At 53.5% G+C, this 17,324-nt stretch overlaps 19 non-coding genes across 19 annotated transcripts; all 19 read left to right on the forward strand.

The window, feature by feature from the left end:
- The first annotated feature begins 185 nt into the window (after positions 1-185).
- Positions 186-304, forward strand: LOC126445853 (5S ribosomal RNA). Its single transcript, XR_007583146.1, has one exon. It is a non-coding gene; the product is annotated as a 5S ribosomal RNA (ribosomal RNA).
- Positions 305-1,112: 808 nt separating this feature from the next.
- Positions 1,113-1,231, forward strand: LOC126445813 (5S ribosomal RNA). Its single transcript, XR_007583110.1, has one exon. It is a non-coding gene; the product is annotated as a 5S ribosomal RNA (ribosomal RNA).
- An 805-nt stretch (positions 1,232-2,036) lies between these two features.
- Positions 2,037-2,155, forward strand: LOC126445825 (5S ribosomal RNA). Its single transcript, XR_007583121.1, has one exon. It is a non-coding gene; the product is annotated as a 5S ribosomal RNA (ribosomal RNA).
- Positions 2,156-2,960: 805 nt separating this feature from the next.
- On the forward strand, positions 2,961-3,079 carry LOC126445837 (5S ribosomal RNA). Its single transcript, XR_007583132.1, has one exon. It is a non-coding gene; the product is annotated as a 5S ribosomal RNA (ribosomal RNA).
- An 805-nt stretch (positions 3,080-3,884) lies between these two features.
- Positions 3,885-4,003, forward strand: LOC126445849 (5S ribosomal RNA). The gene has a single exon (XR_007583143.1). It is a non-coding gene; the product is annotated as a 5S ribosomal RNA (ribosomal RNA).
- An 805-nt stretch (positions 4,004-4,808) lies between these two features.
- On the forward strand, positions 4,809-4,927 carry LOC126445855 (5S ribosomal RNA). The gene has a single exon (XR_007583148.1). It is a non-coding gene; the product is annotated as a 5S ribosomal RNA (ribosomal RNA).
- An 805-nt stretch (positions 4,928-5,732) lies between these two features.
- On the forward strand, positions 5,733-5,851 carry LOC126445814 (5S ribosomal RNA). Its single transcript, XR_007583111.1, has one exon. It is a non-coding gene; the product is annotated as a 5S ribosomal RNA (ribosomal RNA).
- Positions 5,852-6,656: 805 nt separating this feature from the next.
- On the forward strand, positions 6,657-6,775 carry LOC126445815 (5S ribosomal RNA). Its single transcript, XR_007583112.1, has one exon. It is a non-coding gene; the product is annotated as a 5S ribosomal RNA (ribosomal RNA).
- Positions 6,776-7,580: 805 nt separating this feature from the next.
- On the forward strand, positions 7,581-7,699 carry LOC126445816 (5S ribosomal RNA). The gene has a single exon (XR_007583113.1). It is a non-coding gene; the product is annotated as a 5S ribosomal RNA (ribosomal RNA).
- An 805-nt stretch (positions 7,700-8,504) lies between these two features.
- On the forward strand, positions 8,505-8,623 carry LOC126445818 (5S ribosomal RNA). The gene has a single exon (XR_007583114.1). It is a non-coding gene; the product is annotated as a 5S ribosomal RNA (ribosomal RNA).
- Positions 8,624-9,428: 805 nt separating this feature from the next.
- On the forward strand, positions 9,429-9,547 carry LOC126445819 (5S ribosomal RNA). Its single transcript, XR_007583115.1, has one exon. It is a non-coding gene; the product is annotated as a 5S ribosomal RNA (ribosomal RNA).
- An 805-nt stretch (positions 9,548-10,352) lies between these two features.
- Positions 10,353-10,471, forward strand: LOC126445820 (5S ribosomal RNA). Its single transcript, XR_007583116.1, has one exon. It is a non-coding gene; the product is annotated as a 5S ribosomal RNA (ribosomal RNA).
- An 805-nt stretch (positions 10,472-11,276) lies between these two features.
- Positions 11,277-11,395, forward strand: LOC126445821 (5S ribosomal RNA). The gene has a single exon (XR_007583117.1). It is a non-coding gene; the product is annotated as a 5S ribosomal RNA (ribosomal RNA).
- Positions 11,396-12,200: 805 nt separating this feature from the next.
- Positions 12,201-12,319, forward strand: LOC126445822 (5S ribosomal RNA). The gene has a single exon (XR_007583118.1). It is a non-coding gene; the product is annotated as a 5S ribosomal RNA (ribosomal RNA).
- An 805-nt stretch (positions 12,320-13,124) lies between these two features.
- Positions 13,125-13,243, forward strand: LOC126445851 (5S ribosomal RNA). Its single transcript, XR_007583144.1, has one exon. It is a non-coding gene; the product is annotated as a 5S ribosomal RNA (ribosomal RNA).
- Positions 13,244-14,048: 805 nt separating this feature from the next.
- LOC126445852 (5S ribosomal RNA) lies at positions 14,049-14,167 on the forward strand. Its single transcript, XR_007583145.1, has one exon. It is a non-coding gene; the product is annotated as a 5S ribosomal RNA (ribosomal RNA).
- Positions 14,168-14,972: 805 nt separating this feature from the next.
- LOC126445823 (5S ribosomal RNA) lies at positions 14,973-15,091 on the forward strand. Its single transcript, XR_007583119.1, has one exon. It is a non-coding gene; the product is annotated as a 5S ribosomal RNA (ribosomal RNA).
- Positions 15,092-15,896: 805 nt separating this feature from the next.
- LOC126445824 (5S ribosomal RNA) lies at positions 15,897-16,015 on the forward strand. Its single transcript, XR_007583120.1, has one exon. It is a non-coding gene; the product is annotated as a 5S ribosomal RNA (ribosomal RNA).
- An 805-nt stretch (positions 16,016-16,820) lies between these two features.
- On the forward strand, positions 16,821-16,939 carry LOC126445826 (5S ribosomal RNA). The gene has a single exon (XR_007583122.1). It is a non-coding gene; the product is annotated as a 5S ribosomal RNA (ribosomal RNA).
- Positions 16,940-17,324: the final 385 nt, after the last annotated feature.

Consider the following 17,324-nt stretch of genomic DNA (forward strand, 5'->3'; position numbering starts at 1 on the left):
GAGGTGCAACGAGCAGCAGTGCGTCTCACACACGCGGCGGTGGGGCGCGCCCCCCGCACGCGTCCTCGAGGAACTGGCTGTTGCGGAAGGAAGTGCTTTCGTCAAATGCGGCGGAAAACTAACATTTTGTGTGTTGGGAAAAAAGCCGAACGCGAATTCTGCCGTGCTCCTACATTAGATGCGCGCCCAACGGCCATACCATGATGGATACACCGGTTCTCGTCCGATCACCGAAGTTAAGCATCATTGGGCCCAGTTAGTACTTGGATGGGTGACCACCTGGGAAACCTGGGTGCTGTTGGCTACCTTCCTTTTTTTTTTTTTTCGTTTTCGTATTATGTCGCTACCCCTGCCAGCCCAATTTTCAAACTGCCTTTCTGTTGTGACAAAGATGCTTCCTTATGCCTTTTAAACTACTGTAATGGGTACGAAAATGCAGTAATTAACTCGGTTTGAGGGAGAATGTGCTAACCAAGTTTGCCAAGAAGACTTTGAAAACGACAAAACTGTACGAATCGGCAGGTGATTTCTGAAATACGTCACCGCCTATTGTTGTGTAGGAGTGTAGAGTTCCAAATTTGGTTTGTAATCATGACTTTATTCCTTAGTCGTCTCGTCTCGTCCCGCAGACGTTTGTCGTGCTTGCGCTGTCATATGGACCACGACCCGAGCGGCAGCGAGCGGCAGTCGAGCAAAGTCGGGACAAGTCGGGACGCGGACAGGGACAGGAATGGTGTGAATGCACTGCAAACTACGCAGACACCTGGTGTGAGGCGAGGCGAGGCGAGGCGAGGAAGCCCACATCGCTACCAGTGGGCGCCCTCCAGCACGACACTGCACCACCCCGCACAGGCCCTTCCGCTGGACACCAGGGACAAGATGCGTCCTCCGCTAGTGCCGAAGGCTGCACGCGCCCAGCGAATGACAGGAGGTGCAACGAGCAGCAGTGCGTCTCACACACGCGGCGGTGGGGCGCGCCCCCCGCACGCGTCCTCGAGGAACTGGCTGTTGCGGAAGGAAGTGCTTTCGTCAAATGCGGCGGAAAACTAACATTTTGTGTGTTGGGAAAAAAGCCGAACGCGAATTCTGCCGTGCTCCTACATTAGATGCGCGCCAACGGCCATACCATGATGGATACACCGGTTCTCGTCCGATCACCGAAGTTAAGCATCATTGGGCCCAGTTAGTACTTGGATGGGTGACCACCTGGGAAACCTGGGTGCTGTTGGCTACCTTCCTTTTTTTTTTTTTTCGTTTTCGTATTATGTCGCTACCCCTGCCAGCCCAATTTTCAAACTGCCTTTCTGTTGTGACAAAGATGCTTCCTTATGCCTTTTAAACTACTGTAATGGTACGAAAATGCAGTAATTAACTCGGTTTGAGGGAGAATGTGCTAACCAAGTTTGCCAAGAAGACTTTGAAAACGACAAAACTGTACGAATCGGCAGGTGATTTCTGAAATACGTCACCGCCTATTGTTGTGTAGGAGTGTAGAGTTCCAAATTTGGTTTGTAATCATGACTTTATTCCTTAGTCGTCTCGTCTCGTCCCGCAGACGTTTGTCGTGCTTGCGCTGTCATATGGACCACGACCCGAGCGGCAGCGAGCGGCAGTCGAGCAAAGTCGGGACAAGTCGGGACGCGGACAGGGACAGGAATGGTGTGAATGCACTGCAAACTACGCAGACACCTGGTGTGAGGCGAGGCGAGGCGAGGCGAGGAAGCCCACATCGCTACCAGTGGCGCCCTCCAGCACGACACTGCACCACCCCGCACAGGCCCTCCGCTGGACACCAGGGACAAGATGCGTCCTCCGCTAGTGCCGAAGGCTGCACGCGCCCAGCGAATGACAGGAGGTGCAACGAGCAGCAGTGCGTCTCACACACGCGGCGGTGGGGCGCGCCCCCCGCACGCGTCCTCGAGGAACTGGCTGTTGCGGAAGGAAGTGCTTTCGTCAAATGCGGCGGAAAACTAACATTTTGTGTGTTGGGAAAAAAGCCGAACGCGAATTCTGCCGTGCTCCTACATTAGATGCGCGCCAACGGCCATACCATGATGGATACACCGGTTCTCGTCCGATCACCGAAGTTAAGCATCATTGGGCCCAGTTAGTACTTGGATGGGTGACCACCTGGGAAACCTGGGTGCTGTTGGCTACCTTCCTTTTTTTTTTTTTTCGTTTTCGTATTATGTCGCTACCCCTGCCAGCCCAATTTTCAAACTGCCTTTCTGTTGTGACAAAGATGCTTCCTTATGCCTTTTAAACTACTGTAATGGTACGAAAATGCAGTAATTAACTCGGTTTGAGGGAGAATGTGCTAACCAAGTTTGCCAAGAAGACTTTGAAAACGACAAAACTGTACGAATCGGCAGGTGATTTCTGAAATACGTCACCGCCTATTGTTGTGTAGGAGTGTAGAGTTCCAAATTTGGTTTGTAATCATGACTTTATTCCTTAGTCGTCTCGTCTCGTCCCGCAGACGTTTGTCGTGCTTGCGCTGTCATATGGACCACGACCCGAGCGGCAGCGAGCGGCAGTCGAGCAAAGTCGGGACAAGTCGGGACGCGGACAGGGACAGGAATGGTGTGAATGCACTGCAAACTACGCAGACACCTGGTGTGAGGCGAGGCGAGGCGAGGCGAGGAAGCCCACATCGCTACCAGTGGCGCCCTCCAGCACGACACTGCACCACCCCGCACAGGCCCTCCGCTGGACACCAGGGACAAGATGCGTCCTCCGCTAGTGCCGAAGGCTGCACGCGCCCAGCGAATGACAGGAGGTGCAACGAGCAGCAGTGCGTCTCACACACGCGGCGGTGGGGCGCGCCCCCCGCACGCGTCCTCGAGGAACTGGCTGTTGCGGAAGGAAGTGCTTTCGTCAAATGCGGCGGAAAACTAACATTTTGTGTGTTGGGAAAAAAGCCGAACGCGAATTCTGCCGTGCTCCTACATTAGATGCGCGCCAACGGCCATACCATGATGGATACACCGGTTCTCGTCCGATCACCGAAGTTAAGCATCATTGGGCCCAGTTAGTACTTGGATGGGTGACCACCTGGGAAACCTGGGTGCTGTTGGCTACCTTCCTTTTTTTTTTTTTTCGTTTTCGTATTATGTCGCTACCCCTGCCAGCCCAATTTTCAAACTGCCTTTCTGTTGTGACAAAGATGCTTCCTTATGCCTTTTAAACTACTGTAATGGTACGAAAATGCAGTAATTAACTCGGTTTGAGGGAGAATGTGCTAACCAAGTTTGCCAAGAAGACTTTGAAAACGACAAAACTGTACGAATCGGCAGGTGATTTCTGAAATACGTCACCGCCTATTGTTGTGTAGGAGTGTAGAGTTCCAAATTTGGTTTGTAATCATGACTTTATTCCTTAGTCGTCTCGTCTCGTCCCGCAGACGTTTGTCGTGCTTGCGCTGTCATATGGACCACGACCCGAGCGGCAGCGAGCGGCAGTCGAGCAAAGTCGGGACAAGTCGGGACGCGGACAGGGACAGGAATGGTGTGAATGCACTGCAAACTACGCAGACACCTGGTGTGAGGCGAGGCGAGGCGAGGCGAGGAAGCCCACATCGCTACCAGTGGCGCCCTCCAGCACGACACTGCACCACCCCGCACAGGCCCTCCGCTGGACACCAGGGACAAGATGCGTCCTCCGCTAGTGCCGAAGGCTGCACGCGCCCAGCGAATGACAGGAGGTGCAACGAGCAGCAGTGCGTCTCACACACGCGGCGGTGGGGCGCGCCCCCCGCACGCGTCCTCGAGGAACTGGCTGTTGCGGAAGGAAGTGCTTTCGTCAAATGCGGCGGAAAACTAACATTTTGTGTGTTGGGAAAAAAGCCGAACGCGAATTCTGCCGTGCTCCTACATTAGATGCGCGCCAACGGCCATACCATGATGGATACACCGGTTCTCGTCCGATCACCGAAGTTAAGCATCATTGGGCCCAGTTAGTACTTGGATGGGTGACCACCTGGGAAACCTGGGTGCTGTTGGCTACCTTCCTTTTTTTTTTTTTTCGTTTTCGTATTATGTCGCTACCCCTGCCAGCCCAATTTTCAAACTGCCTTTCTGTTGTGACAAAGATGCTTCCTTATGCCTTTTAAACTACTGTAATGGTACGAAAATGCAGTAATTAACTCGGTTTGAGGGAGAATGTGCTAACCAAGTTTGCCAAGAAGACTTTGAAAACGACAAAACTGTACGAATCGGCAGGTGATTTCTGAAATACGTCACCGCCTATTGTTGTGTAGGAGTGTAGAGTTCCAAATTTGGTTTGTAATCATGACTTTATTCCTTAGTCGTCTCGTCTCGTCCCGCAGACGTTTGTCGTGCTTGCGCTGTCATATGGACCACGACCCGAGCGGCAGCGAGCGGCAGTCGAGCAAAGTCGGGACAAGTCGGGACGCGGACAGGGACAGGAATGGTGTGAATGCACTGCAAACTACGCAGACACCTGGTGTGAGGCGAGGCGAGGCGAGGCGAGGAAGCCCACATCGCTACCAGTGGCGCCCTCCAGCACGACACTGCACCACCCCGCACAGGCCCTCCGCTGGACACCAGGGACAAGATGCGTCCTCCGCTAGTGCCGAAGGCTGCACGCGCCCAGCGAATGACAGGAGGTGCAACGAGCAGCAGTGCGTCTCACACACGCGGCGGTGGGGCGCGCCCCCCGCACGCGTCCTCGAGGAACTGGCTGTTGCGGAAGGAAGTGCTTTCGTCAAATGCGGCGGAAAACTAACATTTTGTGTGTTGGGAAAAAAGCCGAACGCGAATTCTGCCGTGCTCCTACATTAGATGCGCGCCAACGGCCATACCATGATGGATACACCGGTTCTCGTCCGATCACCGAAGTTAAGCATCATTGGGCCCAGTTAGTACTTGGATGGGTGACCACCTGGGAAACCTGGGTGCTGTTGGCTACCTTCCTTTTTTTTTTTTTTCGTTTTCGTATTATGTCGCTACCCCTGCCAGCCCAATTTTCAAACTGCCTTTCTGTTGTGACAAAGATGCTTCCTTATGCCTTTTAAACTACTGTAATGGTACGAAAATGCAGTAATTAACTCGGTTTGAGGGAGAATGTGCTAACCAAGTTTGCCAAGAAGACTTTGAAAACGACAAAACTGTACGAATCGGCAGGTGATTTCTGAAATACGTCACCGCCTATTGTTGTGTAGGAGTGTAGAGTTCCAAATTTGGTTTGTAATCATGACTTTATTCCTTAGTCGTCTCGTCTCGTCCCGCAGACGTTTGTCGTGCTTGCGCTGTCATATGGACCACGACCCGAGCGGCAGCGAGCGGCAGTCGAGCAAAGTCGGGACAAGTCGGGACGCGGACAGGGACAGGAATGGTGTGAATGCACTGCAAACTACGCAGACACCTGGTGTGAGGCGAGGCGAGGCGAGGCGAGGAAGCCCACATCGCTACCAGTGGCGCCCTCCAGCACGACACTGCACCACCCCGCACAGGCCCTCCGCTGGACACCAGGGACAAGATGCGTCCTCCGCTAGTGCCGAAGGCTGCACGCGCCCAGCGAATGACAGGAGGTGCAACGAGCAGCAGTGCGTCTCACACACGCGGCGGTGGGGCGCGCCCCCCGCACGCGTCCTCGAGGAACTGGCTGTTGCGGAAGGAAGTGCTTTCGTCAAATGCGGCGGAAAACTAACATTTTGTGTGTTGGGAAAAAAGCCGAACGCGAATTCTGCCGTGCTCCTACATTAGATGCGCGCCAACGGCCATACCATGATGGATACACCGGTTCTCGTCCGATCACCGAAGTTAAGCATCATTGGGCCCAGTTAGTACTTGGATGGGTGACCACCTGGGAAACCTGGGTGCTGTTGGCTACCTTCCTTTTTTTTTTTTTTCGTTTTCGTATTATGTCGCTACCCCTGCCAGCCCAATTTTCAAACTGCCTTTCTGTTGTGACAAAGATGCTTCCTTATGCCTTTTAAACTACTGTAATGGTACGAAAATGCAGTAATTAACTCGGTTTGAGGGAGAATGTGCTAACCAAGTTTGCCAAGAAGACTTTGAAAACGACAAAACTGTACGAATCGGCAGGTGATTTCTGAAATACGTCACCGCCTATTGTTGTGTAGGAGTGTAGAGTTCCAAATTTGGTTTGTAATCATGACTTTATTCCTTAGTCGTCTCGTCTCGTCCCGCAGACGTTTGTCGTGCTTGCGCTGTCATATGGACCACGACCCGAGCGGCAGCGAGCGGCAGTCGAGCAAAGTCGGGACAAGTCGGGACGCGGACAGGGACAGGAATGGTGTGAATGCACTGCAAACTACGCAGACACCTGGTGTGAGGCGAGGCGAGGCGAGGCGAGGAAGCCCACATCGCTACCAGTGGCGCCCTCCAGCACGACACTGCACCACCCCGCACAGGCCCTCCGCTGGACACCAGGGACAAGATGCGTCCTCCGCTAGTGCCGAAGGCTGCACGCGCCCAGCGAATGACAGGAGGTGCAACGAGCAGCAGTGCGTCTCACACACGCGGCGGTGGGGCGCGCCCCCCGCACGCGTCCTCGAGGAACTGGCTGTTGCGGAAGGAAGTGCTTTCGTCAAATGCGGCGGAAAACTAACATTTTGTGTGTTGGGAAAAAAGCCGAACGCGAATTCTGCCGTGCTCCTACATTAGATGCGCGCCAACGGCCATACCATGATGGATACACCGGTTCTCGTCCGATCACCGAAGTTAAGCATCATTGGGCCCAGTTAGTACTTGGATGGGTGACCACCTGGGAAACCTGGGTGCTGTTGGCTACCTTCCTTTTTTTTTTTTTTCGTTTTCGTATTATGTCGCTACCCCTGCCAGCCCAATTTTCAAACTGCCTTTCTGTTGTGACAAAGATGCTTCCTTATGCCTTTTAAACTACTGTAATGGTACGAAAATGCAGTAATTAACTCGGTTTGAGGGAGAATGTGCTAACCAAGTTTGCCAAGAAGACTTTGAAAACGACAAAACTGTACGAATCGGCAGGTGATTTCTGAAATACGTCACCGCCTATTGTTGTGTAGGAGTGTAGAGTTCCAAATTTGGTTTGTAATCATGACTTTATTCCTTAGTCGTCTCGTCTCGTCCCGCAGACGTTTGTCGTGCTTGCGCTGTCATATGGACCACGACCCGAGCGGCAGCGAGCGGCAGTCGAGCAAAGTCGGGACAAGTCGGGACGCGGACAGGGACAGGAATGGTGTGAATGCACTGCAAACTACGCAGACACCTGGTGTGAGGCGAGGCGAGGCGAGGCGAGGAAGCCCACATCGCTACCAGTGGCGCCCTCCAGCACGACACTGCACCACCCCGCACAGGCCCTCCGCTGGACACCAGGGACAAGATGCGTCCTCCGCTAGTGCCGAAGGCTGCACGCGCCCAGCGAATGACAGGAGGTGCAACGAGCAGCAGTGCGTCTCACACACGCGGCGGTGGGGCGCGCCCCCCGCACGCGTCCTCGAGGAACTGGCTGTTGCGGAAGGAAGTGCTTTCGTCAAATGCGGCGGAAAACTAACATTTTGTGTGTTGGGAAAAAAGCCGAACGCGAATTCTGCCGTGCTCCTACATTAGATGCGCGCCAACGGCCATACCATGATGGATACACCGGTTCTCGTCCGATCACCGAAGTTAAGCATCATTGGGCCCAGTTAGTACTTGGATGGGTGACCACCTGGGAAACCTGGGTGCTGTTGGCTACCTTCCTTTTTTTTTTTTTTCGTTTTCGTATTATGTCGCTACCCCTGCCAGCCCAATTTTCAAACTGCCTTTCTGTTGTGACAAAGATGCTTCCTTATGCCTTTTAAACTACTGTAATGGTACGAAAATGCAGTAATTAACTCGGTTTGAGGGAGAATGTGCTAACCAAGTTTGCCAAGAAGACTTTGAAAACGACAAAACTGTACGAATCGGCAGGTGATTTCTGAAATACGTCACCGCCTATTGTTGTGTAGGAGTGTAGAGTTCCAAATTTGGTTTGTAATCATGACTTTATTCCTTAGTCGTCTCGTCTCGTCCCGCAGACGTTTGTCGTGCTTGCGCTGTCATATGGACCACGACCCGAGCGGCAGCGAGCGGCAGTCGAGCAAAGTCGGGACAAGTCGGGACGCGGACAGGGACAGGAATGGTGTGAATGCACTGCAAACTACGCAGACACCTGGTGTGAGGCGAGGCGAGGCGAGGCGAGGAAGCCCACATCGCTACCAGTGGCGCCCTCCAGCACGACACTGCACCACCCCGCACAGGCCCTCCGCTGGACACCAGGGACAAGATGCGTCCTCCGCTAGTGCCGAAGGCTGCACGCGCCCAGCGAATGACAGGAGGTGCAACGAGCAGCAGTGCGTCTCACACACGCGGCGGTGGGGCGCGCCCCCCGCACGCGTCCTCGAGGAACTGGCTGTTGCGGAAGGAAGTGCTTTCGTCAAATGCGGCGGAAAACTAACATTTTGTGTGTTGGGAAAAAAGCCGAACGCGAATTCTGCCGTGCTCCTACATTAGATGCGCGCCAACGGCCATACCATGATGGATACACCGGTTCTCGTCCGATCACCGAAGTTAAGCATCATTGGGCCCAGTTAGTACTTGGATGGGTGACCACCTGGGAAACCTGGGTGCTGTTGGCTACCTTCCTTTTTTTTTTTTTTCGTTTTCGTATTATGTCGCTACCCCTGCCAGCCCAATTTTCAAACTGCCTTTCTGTTGTGACAAAGATGCTTCCTTATGCCTTTTAAACTACTGTAATGGTACGAAAATGCAGTAATTAACTCGGTTTGAGGGAGAATGTGCTAACCAAGTTTGCCAAGAAGACTTTGAAAACGACAAAACTGTACGAATCGGCAGGTGATTTCTGAAATACGTCACCGCCTATTGTTGTGTAGGAGTGTAGAGTTCCAAATTTGGTTTGTAATCATGACTTTATTCCTTAGTCGTCTCGTCTCGTCCCGCAGACGTTTGTCGTGCTTGCGCTGTCATATGGACCACGACCCGAGCGGCAGCGAGCGGCAGTCGAGCAAAGTCGGGACAAGTCGGGACGCGGACAGGGACAGGAATGGTGTGAATGCACTGCAAACTACGCAGACACCTGGTGTGAGGCGAGGCGAGGCGAGGCGAGGAAGCCCACATCGCTACCAGTGGCGCCCTCCAGCACGACACTGCACCACCCCGCACAGGCCCTCCGCTGGACACCAGGGACAAGATGCGTCCTCCGCTAGTGCCGAAGGCTGCACGCGCCCAGCGAATGACAGGAGGTGCAACGAGCAGCAGTGCGTCTCACACACGCGGCGGTGGGGCGCGCCCCCCGCACGCGTCCTCGAGGAACTGGCTGTTGCGGAAGGAAGTGCTTTCGTCAAATGCGGCGGAAAACTAACATTTTGTGTGTTGGGAAAAAAGCCGAACGCGAATTCTGCCGTGCTCCTACATTAGATGCGCGCCAACGGCCATACCATGATGGATACACCGGTTCTCGTCCGATCACCGAAGTTAAGCATCATTGGGCCCAGTTAGTACTTGGATGGGTGACCACCTGGGAAACCTGGGTGCTGTTGGCTACCTTCCTTTTTTTTTTTTTTCGTTTTCGTATTATGTCGCTACCCCTGCCAGCCCAATTTTCAAACTGCCTTTCTGTTGTGACAAAGATGCTTCCTTATGCCTTTTAAACTACTGTAATGGTACGAAAATGCAGTAATTAACTCGGTTTGAGGGAGAATGTGCTAACCAAGTTTGCCAAGAAGACTTTGAAAACGACAAAACTGTACGAATCGGCAGGTGATTTCTGAAATACGTCACCGCCTATTGTTGTGTAGGAGTGTAGAGTTCCAAATTTGGTTTGTAATCATGACTTTATTCCTTAGTCGTCTCGTCTCGTCCCGCAGACGTTTGTCGTGCTTGCGCTGTCATATGGACCACGACCCGAGCGGCAGCGAGCGGCAGTCGAGCAAAGTCGGGACAAGTCGGGACGCGGACAGGGACAGGAATGGTGTGAATGCACTGCAAACTACGCAGACACCTGGTGTGAGGCGAGGCGAGGCGAGGCGAGGAAGCCCACATCGCTACCAGTGGCGCCCTCCAGCACGACACTGCACCACCCCGCACAGGCCCTCCGCTGGACACCAGGGACAAGATGCGTCCTCCGCTAGTGCCGAAGGCTGCACGCGCCCAGCGAATGACAGGAGGTGCAACGAGCAGCAGTGCGTCTCACACACGCGGCGGTGGGGCGCGCCCCCCGCACGCGTCCTCGAGGAACTGGCTGTTGCGGAAGGAAGTGCTTTCGTCAAATGCGGCGGAAAACTAACATTTTGTGTGTTGGGAAAAAAGCCGAACGCGAATTCTGCCGTGCTCCTACATTAGATGCGCGCCAACGGCCATACCATGATGGATACACCGGTTCTCGTCCGATCACCGAAGTTAAGCATCATTGGGCCCAGTTAGTACTTGGATGGGTGACCACCTGGGAAACCTGGGTGCTGTTGGCTACCTTCCTTTTTTTTTTTTTTCGTTTTCGTATTATGTCGCTACCCCTGCCAGCCCAATTTTCAAACTGCCTTTCTGTTGTGACAAAGATGCTTCCTTATGCCTTTTAAACTACTGTAATGGTACGAAAATGCAGTAATTAACTCGGTTTGAGGGAGAATGTGCTAACCAAGTTTGCCAAGAAGACTTTGAAAACGACAAAACTGTACGAATCGGCAGGTGATTTCTGAAATACGTCACCGCCTATTGTTGTGTAGGAGTGTAGAGTTCCAAATTTGGTTTGTAATCATGACTTTATTCCTTAGTCGTCTCGTCTCGTCCCGCAGACGTTTGTCGTGCTTGCGCTGTCATATGGACCACGACCCGAGCGGCAGCGAGCGGCAGTCGAGCAAAGTCGGGACAAGTCGGGACGCGGACAGGGACAGGAATGGTGTGAATGCACTGCAAACTACGCAGACACCTGGTGTGAGGCGAGGCGAGGCGAGGCGAGGAAGCCCACATCGCTACCAGTGGCGCCCTCCAGCACGACACTGCACCACCCCGCACAGGCCCTCCGCTGGACACCAGGGACAAGATGCGTCCTCCGCTAGTGCCGAAGGCTGCACGCGCCCAGCGAATGACAGGAGGTGCAACGAGCAGCAGTGCGTCTCACACACGCGGCGGTGGGGCGCGCCCCCCGCACGCGTCCTCGAGGAACTGGCTGTTGCGGAAGGAAGTGCTTTCGTCAAATGCGGCGGAAAACTAACATTTTGTGTGTTGGGAAAAAAGCCGAACGCGAATTCTGCCGTGCTCCTACATTAGATGCGCGCCAACGGCCATACCATGATGGATACACCGGTTCTCGTCCGATCACCGAAGTTAAGCATCATTGGGCCCAGTTAGTACTTGGATGGGTGACCACCTGGGAAACCTGGGTGCTGTTGGCTACCTTCCTTTTTTTTTTTTTTCGTTTTCGTATTATGTCGCTACCCCTGCCAGCCCAATTTTCAAACTGCCTTTCTGTTGTGACAAAGATGCTTCCTTATGCCTTTTAAACTACTGTAATGGTACGAAAATGCAGTAATTAACTCGGTTTGAGGGAGAATGTGCTAACCAAGTTTGCCAAGAAGACTTTGAAAACGACAAAACTGTACGAATCGGCAGGTGATTTCTGAAATACGTCACCGCCTATTGTTGTGTAGGAGTGTAGAGTTCCAAATTTGGTTTGTAATCATGACTTTATTCCTTAGTCGTCTCGTCTCGTCCCGCAGACGTTTGTCGTGCTTGCGCTGTCATATGGACCACGACCCGAGCGGCAGCGAGCGGCAGTCGAGCAAAGTCGGGACAAGTCGGGACGCGGACAGGGACAGGAATGGTGTGAATGCACTGCAAACTACGCAGACACCTGGTGTGAGGCGAGGCGAGGCGAGGCGAGGAAGCCCACATCGCTACCAGTGGCGCCCTCCAGCACGACACTGCACCACCCCGCACAGGCCCTCCGCTGGACACCAGGGACAAGATGCGTCCTCCGCTAGTGCCGAAGGCTGCACGCGCCCAGCGAATGACAGGAGGTGCAACGAGCAGCAGTGCGTCTCACACACGCGGCGGTGGGGCGCGCCCCCCGCACGCGTCCTCGAGGAACTGGCTGTTGCGGAAGGAAGTGCTTTCGTCAAATGCGGCGGAAAACTAACATTTTGTGTGTTGGGAAAAAAGCCGAACGCGAATTCTGCCGTGCTCCTACATTAGATGCGCGCCAACGGCCATACCATGATGGATACACCGGTTCTCGTCCGATCACCGAAGTTAAGCATCATTGGGCCCAGTTAGTACTTGGATGGGTGACCACCTGGGAAACCTGGGTGCTGTTGGCTACCTTCCTTTTTTTTCTTTTTCGTTTTCGTATTATGTCGCTACCCCTGCCAGCCCAATTTTCAAACTGCCTTTCTGTTGTGACAAAGATGCTTCCTTATGCCTTTTAAACTACTGTAATGGTACGAAAATGCAGTAATTAACTCGGTTTGAGGGAGAATGTGCTAACCAAGTTTGCCAAGAAGACTTTGAAAACGACAAAACTGTACGAATCGGCAGGTGATTTCTGAAATACGTCACCGCCTATTGTTGTGTAGGAGTGTAGAGTTCCAAATTTGGTTTGTAATCATGACTTTATTCCTTAGTCGTCTCGTCTCGTCCCGCAGACGTTTGTCGTGCTTGCGCTGTCATATGGACCACGACCCGAGCGGCAGCGAGCGGCAGTCGAGCAAAGTCGGGACAAGTCGGGACGCGGACAGGGACAGGAATGGTGTGAATGCACTGCAAACTACGCAGACACCTGGTGTGAGGCGAGGCGAGGCGAGGCGAGGAAGCCCACATCGCTACCAGTGGCGCCCTCCAGCACGACACTGCACCACCCCGCACAGGCCCTCCGCTGGACACCAGGGACAAGATGCGTCCTCCGCTAGTGCCGAAGGCTGCACGCGCCCAGCGAATGACAGGAGGTGCAACGAGCAGCAGTGCGTCTCACACACGCGGCGGTGGGGCGCGCCCCCCGCACGCGTCCTCGAGGAACTGGCTGTTGCGGAAGGAAGTGCTTTCGTCAAATGCGGCGGAAAACTAACATTTTGTGTGTTGGGAAAAAAGCCGAACGCGAATTCTGCCGTGCTCCTACATTAGATGCGCGCCAACGGCCATACCATGATGGATACACCGGTTCTCGTCCGATCACCGTAGTTAAGCATCATTGGGCCCAGTTAGTACTTGGATGGGTGACCACCTGGGAAACCTGGGTGCTGTTGGCTACCTTCCTTTTTTTTCTTTTTCGTTTTCGTATTATGTCGCTACCCCTGCCAGCCCAATTTTCAAACTGCCTTTCTGTTGTGACAAAGATGCTTCCTTATGCCTTTTAAACTACTGTAATGGTACGAAAATGCAGTAATTAACTCGGTTTGAGGGAGAATGTGCTAACCAAGTTTGCCAAGAAGACTTTGAAAACGACAAAACTGTACGAATCGGCAGGTGATTTCTGAAATACGTCACCGCCTATTGTTGTGTAGGAGTGTAGAGTTCCAAATTTGGTTTGTAATCATGACTTTATTCCTTAGTCGTCTCGTCTCGTCCCGCAGACGTTTGTCGTGCTTGCGCTGTCATATGGACCACGACCCGAGCGGCAGCGAGCGGCAGTCGAGCAAAGTCGGGACAAGTCGGGACGCGGACAGGGACAGGAATGGTGTGAATGCACTGCAAACTACGCAGACACCTGGTGTGAGGCGAGGCGAGGCGAGGCGAGGAAGCCCACATCGCTACCAGTGGCGCCCTCCAGCACGACACTGCACCACCCCGCACAGGCCCTCCGCTGGACACCAGGGACAAGATGCGTCCTCCGCTAGTGCCGAAGGCTGCACGCGCCCAGCGAATGACAGGAGGTGCAACGAGCAGCAGTGCGTCTCACACACGCGGCGGTGGGGCGCGCCCCCCGCACGCGTCCTCGAGGAACTGGCTGTTGCGGAAGGAAGTGCTTTCGTCAAATGCGGCGGAAAACTAACATTTTGTGTGTTGGGAAAAAAGCCGAACGCGAATTCTGCCGTGCTCCTACATTAGATGCGCGCCAACGGCCATACCATGATGGATACACCGGTTCTCGTCCGATCACCGTAGTTAAGCATCATTGGGCCCAGTTAGTACTTGGATGGGTGACCACCTGGGAAACCTGGGTGCTGTTGGCTACCTTCCTTTTTTTTCTTTTTCGTTTTCGTATTATGTCGCTACCCCTGCCAGCCCAATTTTCAAACTGCCTTTCTGTTGTGACAAAGATGCTTCCTTATGCCTTTTAAACTACTGTAATGGTACGAAAATGCAGTAATTAACTCGGTTTGAGGGAGAATGTGCTAACCAAGTTTGCCAAGAAGACTTTGAAAACGACAAAACTGTACGAATCGGCAGGTGATTTCTGAAATACGTCACCGCCTATTGTTGTGTAGGAGTGTAGAGTTCCAAATTTGGTTTGTAATCATGACTTTATTCCTTAGTCGTCTCGTCTCGTCCCGCAGACGTTTGTCGTGCTTGCGCTGTCATATGGACCACGACCCGAGCGGCAGCGAGCGGCAGTCGAGCAAAGTCGGGACAAGTCGGGACGCGGACAGGGACAGGAATGGTGTGAATGCACTGCAAACTACGCAGACACCTGGTGTGAGGCGAGGCGAGGCGAGGCGAGGAAGCCCACATCGCTACCAGTGGCGCCCTCCAGCACGACACTGCACCACCCCGCACAGGCCCTCCGCTGGACACCAGGGACAAGATGCGTCCTCCGCTAGTGCCGAAGGCTGCACGCGCCCAGCGAATGACAGGAGGTGCAACGAGCAGCAGTGCGTCTCACACACGCGGCGGTGGGGCGCGCCCCCCGCACGCGTCCTCGAGGAACTGGCTGTTGCGGAAGGAAGTGCTTTCGTCAAATGCGGCGGAAAACTAACATTTTGTGTGTTGGGAAAAAAGCCGAACGCGAATTCTGCCGTGCTCCTACATTAGATGCGCGCCAACGGCCATACCATGATGGATACACCGGTTCTCGTCCGATCACCGAAGTTAAGCATCATTGGGCCCAGTTAGTACTTGGATGGGTGACCACCTGGGAAACCTGGGTGCTGTTGGCTACCTTCCTTTTTTTTCTTTTTCGTTTTCGTATTATGTCGCTACCCCTGCCAGCCCAATTTTCAAACTGCCTTTCTGTTGTGACAAAGATGCTTCCTTATGCCTTTTAAACTACTGTAATGGTACGAAAATGCAGTAATTAACTCGGTTTGAGGGAGAATGTGCTAACCAAGTTTGCCAAGAAGACTTTGAAAACGACAAAACTGTACGAATCGGCAGGTGATTTCTGAAATACGTCACCGCCTATTGTTGTGTAGGAGTGTAGAGTTCCAAATTTGGTTTGTAATCATGACTTTATTCCTTAGTCGTCTCGTCTCGTCCCGCAGACGTTTGTCGTGCTTGCGCTGTCATATGGACCACGACCCGAGCGGCAGCGAGCGGCAGTCGAGCAAAGTCGGGACAAGTCGGGACGCGGACAGGGACAGGAATGGTGTGAATGCACTGCAAACTACGCAGACACCTGGTGTGAGGCGAGGCGAGGCGAGGCGAGGAAGCCCACATCGCTACCAGTGGCGCCCTCCAGCACGACACTGCACCACCCCGCACAGGCCCTCCGCTGGACACCAGGGACAAGATGCGTCCTCCGCTAGTGTCGAAGGCTGCACGCGCCCAGCGAATGACAGGAGGTGCAACGAGCAGCAGTGCGTCTCACACACGCGGCGGTGGGGCGCGCCCCCCGCACGCGTCCTCGAGGAACTGGCTGTTGCGGAAGGAAGTGCTTTCGTCAAATGCGGCGGAAAACTAACATTTTGTGTGTTGGGAAAAAAGCCGAACGCGAATTCTGCCGTGCTCCTACATTAGATGCGCGCCAACGGCCATACCATGATGGATACACCGGTTCTCGTCCGATCACCGAAGTTAAGCATCATTGGGCCCAGTTAGTACTTGGATGGGTGACCACCTGGGAAACCTGGGTGCTGTTGGCTACCTTCCTTTTTTTTTTTTTTCGTTTTCGTATTATGTCGCTACCCCTGCCAGCCCAATTTTCAAACTGCCTTTCTGTTGTGACAAAGATGCTTCCTTATGCCTTTTAAACTACTGTAATGGTACGAAAATGCAGTAATTAACTCGGTTTGAGGGAGAATGTGCTAACCAAGTTTGCCAAGAAGACTTTGAAAACGACAAAACTGTACGAATCGGCAGGTGATTTCTGAAATACGTCACCGCCTATTGTTGTGTAGGAGTGTAGAGTTCCAAATTTGGTTTGTAATCATGACTTTATTCCTTAGTCGTCTCGTCTCGTCCCGCAGACGTTTGTCGTGCTTGCGCTGTCATATGGACCACGACCCGAGCGGCAGCGAGCGGCAGTCGAGCAAAGTCGGGACAAGTCGGGACGCGGACAGGGACAGGAATGGTGTGAATGCACTGCAAACTACGCAGACACCTGGTGTGAGGCGAGGCGAGGCGAGGCGAGGAAGCCCACATCGCTACCAGTGGCGCCCTCCAGCACGACACTGCACCACCCCGCACAGGCCCTCCGCTGGACACCAGGGACAAGATGCGTCCTCCGCTAGTGCCGAAGGCTGCACGCGCCCAGCGAATGACAGGAGGTGCAACGAGCAGCAGTGCGTCTCACACACGCGGCGGTGGGGCGCGCCCCCCGCACGCGTCCTCGAGGAACTGGCTGTTGCGGAAGGAAGTGCTTTCGTCAAATGCGGCGGAAAACTAACATTTTGTGTGTTGGGAAAAAAGCCGAACGCGAATTCTGCCGTGCTCCTACATTAGATGCGCGCCAACGGCCATACCATGATGGATACACCGGTTCTCGTCCGATCACCGAAGTTAAGCATCATTGGGCCCAGTTAGTACTTGGATGGGTGACCACCTGGGAAACCTGGGTGCTGTTGGCTACCTTCCTTTTTTTTCTTTTTCGTTTTCGTATTATGTCGCTACCCCTGCCAGCCCAATTTTCAAACTGCCTTTCTGTTGTGACAAAGATGCTTCCTTATGCCTTTTAAACTACTGTAATGGTACGAAAATGCAGTAATTAACTCGGTTTGAGGGAGAATGTGCTAACCAAGTTTGCCAAGAAGACTTTGAAAACGACAAAACTGTACGAATCGGCAGGTGATTTCTGAAATACGTCACCGCCTATTGTTGTGTAGGAGTGTAGAGTTCCAAATTTGGTTTGTAATCATGACTTTATTCCTTAGTCGTCTCGTCTCGTCCCGCAGACGTTTGTCGTGCTTGCGCTGTCATATGGACCACGACCCGAGCGGCAGCGAGCGGCAGTCG

The sequence above is a fragment of the Schistocerca serialis genome, unplaced genomic scaffold (genome assembly GCF_023864345.2).
Source record: "Schistocerca serialis cubense isolate TAMUIC-IGC-003099 unplaced genomic scaffold, iqSchSeri2.2 HiC_scaffold_363, whole genome shotgun sequence".
In the NCBI taxonomy this organism is placed as follows: domain Eukaryota; kingdom Metazoa; phylum Arthropoda; class Insecta; order Orthoptera; family Acrididae; genus Schistocerca; species Schistocerca serialis.